This window comes from Rhea pennata, chromosome 1, assembly GCF_028389875.1.
Source record: "Rhea pennata isolate bPtePen1 chromosome 1, bPtePen1.pri, whole genome shotgun sequence".
Lineage (NCBI taxonomy): Eukaryota > Metazoa > Chordata > Aves > Rheiformes > Rheidae > Rhea > Rhea pennata.
The window spans coordinates 135,909,062-135,921,785 of NC_084663.1; positions in this window are offsets into that span (position 1 = coordinate 135,909,062).

Sequence of the window (12,724 nt, forward strand, 5' to 3'; positions counted from 1 at the left end):
TGTTTAACAAGAAATTAACATTAAAAATACCTTATTAGTTATATTGTTACAGATCTCCAAAGTATTATCTTTTTTAGGGTATTTTCTAAAAATTTTACTGAAATCCATAGTTCTTAAACTATAAATTAACTATATTTGGAAAAAAAAATCAGGCATGTATGGTTTGAAATAGTGCTCTTAAACTTGTAAGATGACTGTTCACACAGATAACAGTAAGCTTCTTTTTAGAAATTTTAAGACTAAGCTATAAAAAAAATTAAGGTAAGTGCCCACTCTGAATTCATAATTGGAGTAGGAGATTCAAGAAATTCATAGAAGAAGCAAGCAGTCATCTTTCTATTTCAAGTCTTTGAAATAACCTAGATTTAGCAGTATCCCTTGGGGGAGGGGTGGAAAAAAAATCTCTGATTCAACTTGCAACCTTATTTTCTCTAACCCACCCTCAGACCTGAGACATTTTGGAAAATCTATTGGGATTGGAGAAACTAGATTAGACCTTTTCCAAGAGGTCACAGAACTCCTGAATGTCCATTACCTACCCTCAGTGCCAGAAGACTTATTTGTTCACTCTGAGTCTTAAAAAATTATTTACTGATACTAGCTGTTTGATAGTTTTGACCTGTCTCAAGTGTCTTAAATAATGGACAACTCTATGCCTGTTCTTCCTCTCATCTTTGTTTTATAAAAGATACCACCTATGCATCTAGAAAGAGAACAGCCTGTGATCTTGCAGCTACTACTTCTTGACATAGTTGCTGTTTTGGTCATTTTTTTCCATCATAGTTATATGTTGGTAGTGTCATAAGTGGCAGAAGCTTAAAAAAAATCACAATATTTTGCTGCTTTTTTATCTCTATATAAGTAACAAATTCCTAGCATTTGTTGCCCTTTCTCTAAAGATGTCAGAATCTCTCTTTTTACTTTTCCTTTTTAGTTTTCCTGTAAACAAAGCTTTAATAGTTAACATGCACTCTGATAAGAGGTTGGAAGGAAGAATATAAAATATTTATTGATTTAAAAGAAGATTGACCTTTTAAAAGTGATTCTACATAGACTTTTTTTTTTTTATGTGAAATTCAAATTTTGTCTAGATGCTCTTTAGAAACAAGAGAGAGTCTATTGGAGAGTTCTTTTCAAATAGTGATATTTTTCAGTCCTAAGTGTCTTCTCACTTTTGGCAATAGGAGTAAAGGAGTGCACAATTAAAGCAAAAACACTAGCTAGAAAAACAACACTAACTGGAAAAAACAGTACATGAGAAAATATTTCCTATGTTTTATAATTTCAACACTGTTTATTGATGTAGTCTCGCTTTTGAGATATTCAAAAGCATTCAGTGTCTTGTTTAGGGGATAGATAGAAGGGAAGCTTGCATGAAAATGTCAAAAACACCTTAAGAAATGGTCACACACAATGACAAAATTTTGATATTCACTAGATGCGAAAGAATCACAAAAAATACCTTTCTTTTTTTAAGCCATAGTTCTGCTGAGGCCAGAGTCAAAGCTAAGAGTTTATTGTAAGGGCTTGGCAGTTAATTGTCATTGGAATTTCCAGGAGAAAGTACCTTATTATACATGCTTGTAAATGAAGGGAAGAGTTTCAAAATGTAATTCTGTAGCTTGCATATAAGGGCACTACCTTGGTAAACCGGATGAGCAGAAACTTTAAAGCAACAAAACTACTATTCATTTCAAGACACTTGAAGGAGTTTATGCAAAGCAGCGTAAACAGTCCAGCAATTCATTTTTATTAGCACTCATTTAACAACCTGGTATAATGTAATAATTAAGGTTAATACCTGCATCTGTCTCTAAAGAGAAATTTCCACCTGTATTCTCATTCCTTTATTAAACTAGTACAGTGGACTGAATGAAGAAAAGTTGCTAAAGAAAAATTTGCCTATTTCTACTTTCTTGGAGTTCTGACTTGTCATTTTTAGAAGCAGCAAACAGAAATCACAGAAGTGTGGAAGGGAGAAAGAGTCACATAATTATTATAGTAGAATAATAATCCATTCAATAACATATTCCTATTAAAGAGTTTTTTCCAGAGGTATGAATGCTTACTTTGCATATCTTCCTTAGATGAGATCATTATAAGCTTTCCTAATGCTCTGAAGGACTCATGTGAATGATTTTCCAAGTGATTAGCAATGCGTGATGGTATGTTTTTCATTGGTAATGTGCAAGTGGTATATATGCTGCATATGCATAGGAGATATTTTTACAGCACTAAGAATATCCCTTCATGTGCCAAAATCTAAACAGACTGCTAGAAACATTTGGGTTTCTGCTTGTATGTTCTTTTGGGTCTGGGATCACGGAAAAGGAGCTAGTTTGAATACAGTATTTTAGACTCTGCAGGATCTCTTTTTCACACTGTCTGCAACAGAATTTGTTTAGTGGTATGTGCTTTTCTTCATTTTTCAGAGGTAAAAGCAACTAAAGAAATTAACTTTTGGTTTATTTAGGTTATCATGATGATTAATGTTGGCACATTCTGGTGTTCAAATGGAGAGTCCAAATTGCATTGACTAAGAAAATTACTTAGATTGGTTAAATATGTTTCTATCATGAACAGCTGGACTCCCATTTTCTAAGTTTCCATATTGTAAGCTCTGCAAGTGCTTTTTGAGCAAGTTTTTTGAGAAATGAAGTCAATTAATGGCAACAGCAATCTTCATTCCTGGGGACTGGTATTGCCCAGATATACCTGATGAAATTGTTGAATGCTTGATTGTTGTAGATTCCCTTTTCTCTGTAGCAGATTGAATCCAGGGAGATACAATAACAACCAACAGAACATTTTTTTTATTAATAAAAAAGCTGTTAGTGATAGCAGATAACTATCACACAACATATTCCCTCACACACTTGCCCATAATTACATGGTTGGAGCAGCAGTTGGAAAGTCCATCCCAACCCCTGGGACCTCTGGCTTACAGGTGGGTGCTCAGAAAGTCCCTCAAATGACCTTTTACTTTATCAGATGTGTTTATATAATCCTGTAGTCTTCGTCTGCGTGTAGCACTCTCTGCCCGATACAAGTTTTGCAAACCACAGTAAATGCTTGTGTGTGCTAGTGGCTTTGTATACAGTCAGCAGATGCTTGGTGTCCTGAATTCCAGTTCTTGTGGATTTAACGGAACTGCATCAGTTTCTGGGAGACTTATACATGCTGCTTCTCAGCATGTAATTTTCCTGTCTTCAGCCTGCTGTTTTCTGGTAGCTTTGGCCATTTACACCTCTGGAACCTATTCTCACTGGAGTGGCTTTCTGACATGTAGACTTTATAGAAGGTGATAAAATTATTCCCAGAGCCAACTTGTTTTGACCTCAGAAAGAGCACCTCTTGGTGTGAGTTTAAATACAGTTTGGCTGCTGAAAACCAGCAGACATTACAAATGGTTCTTTATCTCTGGCCAAGGCAGTGATCAGCACGTGGACAATGTACCTTGCGATGGCTTTATTGCCAGCCATTTGAAAAGACTTCAAACGCAGAAGAGAAGCCTGTTGCAAGAAATACGAGTTGTCATGCCTAAGTGTTCCCTTCTGTCTGTCAAAGCACTTCTAAAGTCAAGGTGATTTAAAGCATAAGAAGAGAGACTCTGTGCCAAAGAACCTTGTTTTTCTGACTGAGGTAGTGTAATACCACTTCTCTGCACAGTGATTGCCTCTCTGTTATTCTCAGGCCTCTCAGGAAAAACCTGTTTGCTCTGGAGTATTCTCTTTATTGTATAGTAATATTTCCTTTTCATATAACTTCTTATTTTCTTTTATAAGCAGCCAAGAAATTGCTGGATTGTTTATGGCAGCGAGCATAAAGCCTCCTCTCTCAGCTACTAATTTGTTTCTCTGCAGCTTGTGACAGTTTGGGAACTATGACTGTCTCATGACTGTTCTTTTTGAATCATGCTGACTGTGCTAAGAAGACAAAATAATAATGCTAGTACATTTATCCATGAACAAGTTACTCATTACAGACTATTAAAAAAAATGATAGAGACAGCAAAAGGAGTACCCAAATAATGGGAGATTTCTTCTCGTCACTTCCCTCTCTTCCAAGAGTACTCTTTCCAAGAGTTGAAAATTAAAGGTGTAGAAGGTAAGCGTTGGTGCAAAGATTTAAAAACCTGAATGGAGCTGAGGGCAAGGTAGGGTTTTTCATTTGTTTTAAGTTGTTTTGTTTTTTTGGTTTTGGCTCTTTATCTCTCATTCTTACATTCTGGACATGCCACTGGGCAGGAACAAAATGATGATCTCAATTCAGCACAGGAGTTTCAAGGCAAAAGAAAAGCCGTACCAAATGCTCCTGGGAAGAGGAAAAAAGAGTGGGAGGTTTAATACTCCTGTTTAGTCATATTAATGATTGCTTCAAGAAGATTATATTACTTTGGTATTTCCTGGGGCCTCAGGTTTCTGGTATGTGACAACCTTACCTCTTTTATGTATTGCGAAGTTGATAATTCATAGGTACAAGACAGTAGCTGCATGTTTATAAAGCATTTAGAACAAGAACTGCTTCAGTGGCAGCTCTGCGTTCATCCGGTTCCTGCTTCAGATCCTACCTTCACAACACCCTGTTGCTTAACTGTGGTATTTAGATCAGATCCACAGTTTATTAAAGTAGTCTCAGGTTAACTAATCCTCTTCCTCATTATCTAAATGGAAAGGTGGTGAATCATCTGCCCAGCTGCAATCCTTACCTATGGGGAGAGGCGATAAAGACAACTGCTTTGTAATGAGTTTTTCAAAGCAAGCTGTGTCTGCTATCTCTGTACCTTTCCCCCCCTCCCACTGTCCTCTCCTCGGAGTCCTAGTTGTGATATTGAATTTAACATATGAAGCCTTCCTTTATAATCCTGCCTTGAAGGGGTCTCAGGCATGAGGGGGAAAAAACAGAAGCTGCAAAAGCTTCCCGACCCCACCGTGGCTAGTGGGGCTCTACCGTTCCTATACAGTCTATACTGTTCCTCCCAGCACAGACTATACCAACAGCACCTTTTGAGAGACTTCATGCTTCCTTCCCTTCCCCAAATAATCAAATACTTGCGACCAGAAAGTCAGTCGTTTTTATAATGCAAAAATTAACTTTGCCTTATTTTTGTCACGTACTAAACAGGTATATTTTCTTCTCCAGAGGATATAACTCTGATAAATCAGATAACCTGCAGATAAAAGGCACGTACCTGATGCAAAACGTGTCTTGATAAAGTTTTCAAGTGCTGGGGACACTCAAATAAGCAATTGTGAAATGTAGGAAAAAAAAAATCCTTTCTCTGCACCCACCTTTCATCCTGCCCCTAGCTGAGTATTTCCTCACTGGTTAAGATGATAAATGTTGGATTCTTTTTTAAGATTTTGGTGATTAAGGCTCCTTCTTATCTCTGTCTCTATTGGCAGTGGGTTTTAATGCTATCTATAATTATTTTAAGTTTACTTTCATTTTGCTTCTTTACCTCATTTTTGAAAACTCAGCAATCTTGTTGGTATGACTTGTTGGCATACTAGTTCATTTTTTTTAATCTACATTCAGTTATGAATTCTTACTGTGTCATCTTTGTAGAAATCTAAAGAGAAGTGAATTTCTGGGGTTTGGCAGAGCTTTTTCCTTTTCTTTTTCCAAAGAATATAACATTTCTTAATGGCCAAATTGTCCAGATGTATCCAAATGCAGATAACTTTTTTATCTTCTTTTCTCGTCCAAAATCAGTTGAGAAAATTATATCAGAGAAAATCACAAAAAAAATTGTAGGTATGTATATTTTTCAATGCAGCTGGAAGAAGAAATGATAACAGAGCCAGAGACACTAGTTCAATCCTCTTTTCTTTTTATTGATTGTTAGATTTTTGAAAAGAGGCGTAGTCTAAAATAATTGCTGAGAGCAGCTGTTGGATTTGAAGATCTCATGAACTTTGTTAGACTGTTCAGCATGGGTCTGAATTCAAATCTGTAATCCCATTCATTACCTTATGAATTCTTACTCATGCTGAATATTCCATGCAATGGTCATGTTGGATGTAAGAATGTTGTCTTTCTCTGTCCCATCCAAAAACTGCTCTTATATTAGTGATGGGATGCTGAATACAAAACTATTCCTATGAATAGCAATCATGGCCTGCTCAGGTCATATGCGCAGGTGACTTGTAAAAGGAGCAGAGCTGAAATCAAAGATTCCAGTGGGGGTAATCATCAGCCTTCTGATGCTGATGGGACTTTCCCCCCCCCCCCCCCCTCCCCCGCCCCCCGGGGTGATGTCTTGCCTAACTTTGTCAAAGTACATGACTTATGTTTACTCCAACAGGGAATTTCAGTTCAGATTGTTTAACAAAAGTGCTTAAGCATTTACAGTTTCCGTTTGCTGCATAAGGTTTCAACATTACATGCATTGAAGCATAATCTGTCTTCCACTTGTCTGCAGTGCCTGTGCGAATGCAGAAATGAAACCATCATTTTCCTGAGGTAGGATCTTAGTGTTTCCCTCTCACTGCTAAACTAAGTGAACTATTTCAGTGCCAGCTACTGCACTAGTAGACGTCACCTTCTCAATAAACGCACGGTATTATTTAGATAGGGATCAGCATTTTGTAACTTCATGGAAAAAATAATATCATTCTTTTCAAAATTTTTTTTCTTTTTTAGTTTTGTGCTGAGTGCATATAGAACTTGCTATGAGTGGCTGATGTATTTCATCCAGACTCTCAAAAAATATGATTCTTTGTTGCTGGGTTATTTTACCTCTAGGAAAAAAAATGCTAATTTTAAAAACGTTTTCCTTTCTTTAAGATTGGACAATAATGTAAAATTGGTAGAAATAATTAAGAAAGATGAATAAATGATCCATACTTATTGCACTTTACCAACACTTGAATTTTTTGTCTGTTGAAGTTATAACTAGATAATCAACAGAACTATCATGTATCTATATAATCTTTTCATCTTCTCAGGGGGGAAAAAAAGACTGGAAATGCTTAGGGGAAGGAGTAAATCCGCATTCTATTTTTCTACTGAAAGATATGAATTTGTACAAACTTAGGGTATTTCCTGGGTTTGCACAAACTTTGTCATTTTATCCAGAAAATACCCTAATTGTAGACAAAAAAAAAATGGAAGAACAAAAGAGTTCTGTCATTTTGAAATGAGGTCCCTCTATAACTATTCCTTTTTAAAACCTTGGAATGGATTGGATTCTTTGAAAATCTACGTTAACTGTGTGTATTTTAGTAGGATGTCTGAACAGTAGTATCTTAACAATATCACTGGTCCAGAATTTGAATGTTTTAATCGACTGAGGGTAGCCTGAGGTTACTGTAATGATTGTTTTAACACTCTTTGAAGTGCATTTCCTTCAAGTTATTGGAATTTGTAGCATATCTGATGTATTTGATTTACATATGCATGTAAATCTATCCATATGATACAATGAGTCTGGGGCAGGTTACTTCTAAGCTATATGTGGTTCCCAGGCACTTGTCTTTCCCAGTGTTGTTTCTAATGCCCTCTTACGCTGCTTGTTAAATTCATCCCATTTGCCTTCTAGGCCAGCATTTCAGCTGCAGAGTTCAGCTTTTGTTATATGCTTGAAAATAAAAATCCTCACTTTTTAAAATTGCAAACCTGTTGAAATGTCAGCATTTTCTTTTCATATGGTTGGGAGGTAGCAATTAATCTGTTTAGAGTTATGATTGCCCTTCCAATTTGAAAGTCAATTCTTAAACCTTTTGGGATCCAATGTAGGCCTCCTTCTATCCCCTGCCTCCCTTTTCCCATTTCTAAATTCCTTTTTAGACATTGTACAGTCTTCGGGTTAAATCCTGGCCTCATCCAGGGGAGCTTCTGAAAGCCTCCAAAGTCTGCATCCCTAAACACCTGTGCTCTCATAGAATCACAGAATCAGTAAGGGTGGAAGGGACCTTGGGAGATCATCTAGTCCAACCCCCCTGCTCAGCAGGGTCATCTAGAGCATGTTAGACAGGGTTGCATCCACGCGGGCCTTGAATATCTCCAGAGAAGAAGACTCCAGAACCTCTCCGGGCAACCTGTGCCAGGGCTCCGTCACTCTCACAGGGAAGAAATTCCCCCTCACGGTCAGGCGGAACTTCCTGTGGTTCAGTTTCTGCCCATTGCCTCTTGTCCTGTCACATGGGACAACTGAAAAGAGTTTGTACCTGTCCCCTTGACACCCTCCCTTCAGGTACTTGTACCCATTGATCAGATCCCCCACTCAGTCTTCTCTTCCCCAGGCTGAACAGGCCCAGCTCTCGCAGCCGTTCCTCATAGGGCAGGTGCTCCAGCCCTCTGATCATCTTTGTAGCCCTATGCTGGACTCTCTCCAGTAGCTCCATGTCTCTCTTGTAGTGGGGAGGCCAGAACTGGACACAGCACTCGAGATGAGGCCTCACCAGGGCTGAGTACAGGGGCAGGTTCACTTCCCTTTACCTGCTGGCAACACTCTTCCCAATGCACCCCGAGATACCATTGGCTTTCTTGGCCACAAGGGCACATTGCTGGCTCATGGTCAACTTGTCATCCACCAGCACTCCCAGGTCCTTCTCCACAGAGCTGCTCTCCAGCAGGTCAGCCCCCAGCTTGTACTGTTGCCTAGGGTTATTTCTGCCTAGGCGCAGGACTCTGCACTTGCCCTTGCTGAACCTCATGAGGTTCCTCTCTACCCAGCTCTCCAGCCTGTCCAGGTCTCTCTGAATGGCAGCACAGCCCTCAGGTGTGTCAGCCACTCCTCCCAGCTTGGGATCATCAGCAAACTTGCAGAGGAGGCACTCTGTCCCCTCATCCAGGTCATCGATGAAAAAATTGAACAGGATGGGACCCAGTACTGAGCCCTGGGGGACGCCAGTAGCCATAGGCCTCCAACTAGACTCCACACCACTGATGATGACCCTCTGAGCTCTGCTTTTCAGCCAGTTCTCAATCCACCTCACCGTCCACTCGCCTAACCCACACTTCCTGAGCTTATGTAGGAGGATGTTATGGGAGACAGCGTCAAAAGCCTTGCTGAAGTCAAGGTACATAACGTCCACTGCTCTTCCCTCATCTACCCAGCCAGTCATTCCATCACAGAAGGCTATCAGGTTGGTTAAGCAGGATTTCCCCTTGGTGAATTTATGCTGACTACTCCTGATCACCTTCTCCTCCATATGCCTGGAGATGACATCCAGAATGAGCTGTTCCATCGCCTTTCCAGGGATGGAGGTGAGGCTGGCCAACCTGTATTTGCCTGGGTCCTCCTCCTTGCCCTTTTTGAAGACTGGAGTGACATTGGCTTTCTTCCAGTCCTCAGGCACCTCTCCACTTCTCTAGGACCTTTCAAAGATGATGGAGAGCGGCCTGGCAACAACATCCACCAGCTCCCTCACTACCCGTGGGTGCATCCCATCTGGGCCCATGGATTTATGGATGTCTAGCCTGCCCAGAAGGTCTCTAATCCCATCCTTCTCAACCAAAGGAGAGTCTTCCCTTCTCCAGACTTTCTCCCTCAAGTCCAGGTTCCAGGATTCATGAGGGCTGCCCTTAGCAGGGCATTTGGAACTTGATTTTTGACCTCAGCTCAGAGCTCGCTGCTGGAGCATGGGGTTGAGTGGGTTTAGCAGACTCTGATTTACGATTACGTATCTTATCCCTTTGCCTAGGCTTTGTCAGCATTAGTGGTTTTTTTGAATAGTCGCAACTTTGCTAAATCTATGATAAACATAAAGAACCAATAAATAGTAAACCAGAAGTAAGTTTAATATTGCATTTTTTATAGTTATCCACAGTTTATTTCTGAGTCGCTGTGCTTGCTTATTTCCTTTTATTTATACTGGCAACAGATGTGATGCCTCAATTTTATTTGCAGTTGTTTATAATAAACCAGCCCAATAATATGCCTATATTCAAGACTATAGCAATTTCAGCTTGTTGCAATAATTAAGAGTGATGTTCTAAAGTGCAAATTTTCATGTCAAACTGCATGTTTTGTGATTTGAATGAACAAATGCTAGAATACGTGTGTTTTGAATCCTAAGGTGTGCTGTAAAAGGAAATCGGACATCAGGAGTGAGCTATGAGAAACCATTCTTCGAGTTACATATCATTTCAGGGCAGACTAAAACCATTTCTCTTTCAAGCCATGATAGAAGTACTATTTTTTCCCTTTTTGGTTCAAAATTTAGGAAGAGGAAAAGATACATTTAGGAGTACACATTTCAGACTTCCAAAATAACATTTTAGATATAACAAGAAGCATCTCAAAAGCTATTTAGTCAAGTATTGATAATGACTACTTATCTCCAGATGGAATTATCAAATTGTTTTGAATGTGTCAATCAAAGCACAAGGAATTTTATGGCTATTACCCGCCTACTCAAAAATCATACAACTGCCCTGTGACAGGTATTATTAAATGAAAAAGTGATACTAGAATCATTTAATCTAATTAAGGTGTTTGTCTTTCCAGTTTGAAAAGATGAAGAACACCAGCATTAGAACACCAGTGCATTAATTGTAAGGTAGCATAATGTGATCTTGATCATCTACAGACCAAAAATTGGAAATTAGCTTGCTTTCTTTAAGGTATTCTTTCATATAACTCTGTGGTGTCACCAAAGAGTTTAGGTCAAAAACATTAGTACAGAGCCTTTTAATTCATCTTAAGCTTGTACAAGATAATTAATGCTGATAAAATGCTTCAAAGACATCTATTAGTGCTAAGCAACACTGCTACCTTATTTCTCTCACCCCCCAAAAAGTGTATAAATTCCTCAAATGTTTCTTACGCATTTGAACAGGCTTTTCCTTTTTGCTAATCAGTTTATAGGTCTTTACTGTAGGTGATGTGCATTGATTTACCTCACCTTGGTGATGGAATCTCTTACCAATCTGTTCAGAATCAAACTAAATCTTATCACACTGGGCTATGCTGGGCTTCTCTATTTGTAACCTACTGCAGTTACACAACCATTTACAAATTTGTATTTTTCACAGATGTTAAAAACAGACATAAATCTACCCTTCTCTTTTCTTGAAAACAATGATTTGTCACAACAATAAGAATAGAGAAATCTCTTTGTTACCTGAAAATGAAAAGATTTTTTTTCAAAAGAAAAAAAAAATCTGATTTTAGTGTATTATTTGGAGTTGGCAAAATATGTCCCTTCAAATATTCTCGTAAGAAATAAAATTGTCCTTAACTCTACCTGCCATGTTTATGTGAATTTAGTTTGTAGCCTATCTCCTGATTAGTAATCAAGGATAGAGTGAAACGTTCTTTGCTGAAAGCGCTTATGTTTGCAGTTGACCTTTGTTGATTTTAAAATAGTAGATGATGCTGTGAATGAGATTGCATGAGTCCATGTACAGTGGATGGCTTATGTAAAAGAAGATTGAGTAGTTCTAAGTTGACGTTTTCTGATTGTCTTTACCAGTAGGGCAAACAGTAAGTATCACATTAGCAGGAAAACACTTGTGTGCAGAAGAAAATACCAGTAAATGAACTGCTCCCCATCATACAAACATGACTGTACTGTCCTTTTACCACGCTGCAGTATGCAGAGGGTGGTAAAACCTGGGAGTGACCTTGAAGTTCTTCCTTAGAGGAGCCCTTGGGGTCCGCGCGGAGGGCTGTGCTGTGTTTGGGGACACCCCAGCTTGTCCCCTGCTCGCCCAGGTCCACGCCTGGGTTCAGGCACACTCCAGCTCACAAGCCGTCAGCCCGCTTCTAGCGCAGGTTTGGCTTGGGCCAGCAAGGGCTCTTGCCCACGTTCCCTGGGTGTGGGTGAGGGAGAGCAAGTGCTGGGGCCGGTTCCCAAAAGTCAGTTCAGGGGCAGTTATTCCCTTTTGGGAGGAATAGCTCTGGGTCTGTTTTCATTGCTAAAACACACAACGCCAAAAACACTTTTAGTGATCGGGAAGCTGAAGTGATTTTTGTCTATGGTCCTCTTTGCTTTCTTCACCAAGCGTTTTGGAAGTGGCTAGAGCAGGAGGCAGGACTCCACGGAAAACCATGCTTTTGCACTGCACGCTCTGTGAAATGAGGAGCGTGATGCTGGCCGGACGGAAATCCCCTCTCCAAGTGAAGAGCGATTTCTGGAGAGCCTCTCCAGAGATTGCAGCTCGAGGGTGCCGCAGCTTGCTGAGCACGCACGAACTTCTCCGCACCGTTTCAGCTGCTGTCAAAAAAGTTAAGGAGGAAAAAGGAGGTACAAAACTATAATCTTGGAAACCGGGCTGGAAAGGGCTACCTGCTTACTGGCAGCTTCTTTAGCGAAGGCTTTCCCTTGCTGTTATTTCCCTTCTTTCCCGGGACATTATTTCCCCTTCCCCGAAGTCCTGGTGGGGTTGGGTTCAGTGGCACGGGGGCTGTCCTGCCTCCCCGCCGTGGCCTGGAGCGCTCTCGTGCCCCCAGGCTGCAGGGACGTGGCTCTTGCTGGGGGTGCTGCGTCAGCGGAGCGGCGGAGATGATGCTTTGGAGTGTGGAGTAGTATAAATAGTACTCCCACTCACATAAATAGCTCCGCGCATTGCTAAAATGATGGTGACAGGGTATTATACTGTGGGTTTATTTATAGCTCTGGAAGCTCTGTGAGCTAAGTAACAACGCACCGTGTTTTTTCTGTGAATTATTTTGATTTTTTTCCCCCTTGATGCCACTCTAATTCATAAAAAACATCTTTATTTTTCTCTGTCAGTCTTGGTTTCTTGTCTGTGGTGACAGAGAATCAAAAAC